The sequence below is a fragment of the Prionailurus bengalensis genome, chromosome B3 (genome assembly GCF_016509475.1).
Source record: "Prionailurus bengalensis isolate Pbe53 chromosome B3, Fcat_Pben_1.1_paternal_pri, whole genome shotgun sequence".
Classification (NCBI taxonomy): domain Eukaryota; kingdom Metazoa; phylum Chordata; class Mammalia; order Carnivora; family Felidae; genus Prionailurus; species Prionailurus bengalensis.
Genome location: NC_057355.1, coordinates 62,938,806 through 62,941,411, shown reverse-complemented (window position 1 = coordinate 62,941,411; position 2,606 = coordinate 62,938,806).

Below are 2,606 nucleotides of genomic sequence, written 5' to 3'. Positions count from 1 at the left end.
CCCCACATCACCTTGAACCCCCCACCCCCAACCCCACCCCAGGCTGTGGCAGTGAGTGCCATTAGAGGAGAGAGAGGTGCTGTTCTCTGCTGGGCACTCAACAGCTGGCTCCTTGTCGGCAGGAGGGGGCCTTGACCCTCCAGTTCAGAGTCACAGGGAGAGCACTTCTGCCTCCCCATCTCTAGGGAAAGGGGCCCCAGCAGGTAAAGACCAAACAGACGCCTGCACTTGGATTTGCTTGGGGGCAAATAATTTCAGGAGATCCCTTTAAGGAGAGGGTTCCGATCCCTTTAAGAGGGAGTGGGTCAGATAAAAGGACTATAAAAGTCCAGCTTTCTTTATTCCCCGACCCCCGGGGGGTTCCTATGATGGGGGAGGGGGCAAGTGCTGCAGCCAAATTTAATTGGTGCCCCGGTGTCCCTGCCCCCAGAAGCCGTGCCCTCCACCTAGTCCGTTGGGGATGAGGGGCCAGGTGGCTCAGTAAGTGTTCCTGGGACCTAGAGTTTAGGCACTTTATGGAGGAGGGGAGCAGCTGCCCCACTCCCAGGAGAGATGGGACTAGAGCGTGGAACAGAGGAAGGGGAATGTGGGTACTGCCATCACTGCAAGGACTGCACTGCCCTGCTGGGGTGCCCTGCCCGATGCCAGGTAGCTGGAGCCGAGGACAGGCAGTCTGCAGGGACTGCGGCGGGCAGTGGGGGAGGTGCCCGGCGGCTGGACTGGAGATGACGGAGCAGCCAGTCTGTCCCGGCTGTCAGTCTGGTCGTGCACAGTGGGGGAGGGGTATGCAGCGTGTTTTCTCTCAGCCCTGGATGTTTTCCTCTCTGCATCTCCCTCTCTCTGCTCTCCTGCTCTGAGGCAGTTAACCCTTCCAGATGGGTCTTGGAGGCATCTGGGTAGAGAGAGCCCCTGCCTGGAGGCATGGAGGGGTGGTTCAGGAGACCTGATGGATCCATTCCTGTCCCCAGGCCAAGTGGCAAGTCCTTTTCAATTGGGGGATACCTGGGTATGCTGGGGTGAAGAAAGGTGATGGGGCCCAGGCACTGGCACCACTGCCTTGGTGGAGTGGGGTGGGAGCACTCACTCAGCAAAGGTTAGAGGAGCTGAAGGGTTAGAAGAGGAAGAGGTGGAGGCCTTTCCAGGTGTGGAAAGACTCTGGACTGGGAAGGAAAGAGGCCCAGGCAAAGAGGTCCTAGCAAGTGGGGTAAAGGAGGAGAGGAGAGGCCAAAAGCTTCCATGGGGGACAGGCAGGGTGTGCAGTCCCTGGCCTCTTTGCTGGCTCACTGAGGCGCTTTAACAAAGGGGGCAGGGAACCGGGGGAGATCAGTGGGCTGGCACAGGAGGAACACCAAGTGCCTTTAGCCAGCCTGTGTCTCCAGTCTGTATCCCACTCAGTCAGAGCCTCCTGGGGCAAAGGAGACAGCCACCCACTTGGGGGGAGGCTCTGAGAGTAGAGTTCCTCCAGCTGCTGGGCAGGCAGGAATGGGCTCTCAAGACCACTCATCCTCCTTTCTAATCAGTGTTCCCTTTTCTCCCTCCCATCAAGACCCCAAATAAAGACAATTCTCCCCCCACCCCCCATCCCAGAGCCAAGAGATCTTTACTCCTAGAAACTGGGGGTGGGGTAGGGGGGAGGCATCCACTCCTCCAGCCTCACCCTACAACCACTTCCTAGGCCGAGCATGGGCTTCCTGCCACTTGGGTCTCCTTCCCTGTGAGTAGCTACGTTTCTCTTCTGACCCTTTTGGCCTCCATCCCTGCCCATTAGTGGGCATGAAGCCAAGGTCAGCACAGGCTGGGCTGCTGACAGAAGCCCTGTCCCCTCTTCTGCTTTGGCTTCAGGCTGCCAGAATGGCATGGCTCAGCTCCAGCGGCCACTGCTGCTGTTACCTTCCACCACCAGTCTCCGATGAGGGGTGGGGGACATCAGCACATGAAGCAGACCCGAACAGGGAGAAGGGGCAGTTTGGGAGGGGGGGGGGAGGGAGGGCTGGCCTGGCTGCTGGGGGTGGGGGGGTACTGCTAGGAATCCTTATCCTGGGAGGCTTGGGGAGGGGAGAAATCCTTTAGTGTCCTACTTTTATAGGTTTGGGGAATTTGCTTTCCCTAAGGGTGGGAGGTAGGAGAAGTAGGGGCACTTATCTAGGAGAACCTGGCTCTTTGAGAAGTTTCCATGCCATGGTCTTAGCTTTCAGCTTTCATTCACACACGTCCCCTGCTGGGTGACCATGTCCTTTAAACGTGTTTCCCAACACAGCTTAGACTGTCTGGGCCCCCTTGACAGCTCTGGAGGCAGATGGGGAAACCATCTTTTAGAGTTCTATTTCCCCGCCATAGGGGCTAACAGCCCTGATGGTCTTAAAGGCTGCCTGGGTGAGTGCCGGAGTCTCAAGGGCTAGGAAACACTAGGCAGCATGTGTGGTGCAGGAGGACCCCTCAGCCACACTCCAAGGCTGGCTTTCTCCTCACGCTCAGGCAGCCCCAGCACTCAGGGTGCTTCTCTCTGCCAGAGGCAGTCCTCGGCCCAGCCCCTCCCTGGGCTGCTCCCAGCGCTCTGGTGACTTGACACTACCCTTTTTGCTGCTGTTCCTTTTACCTCCCAAAGC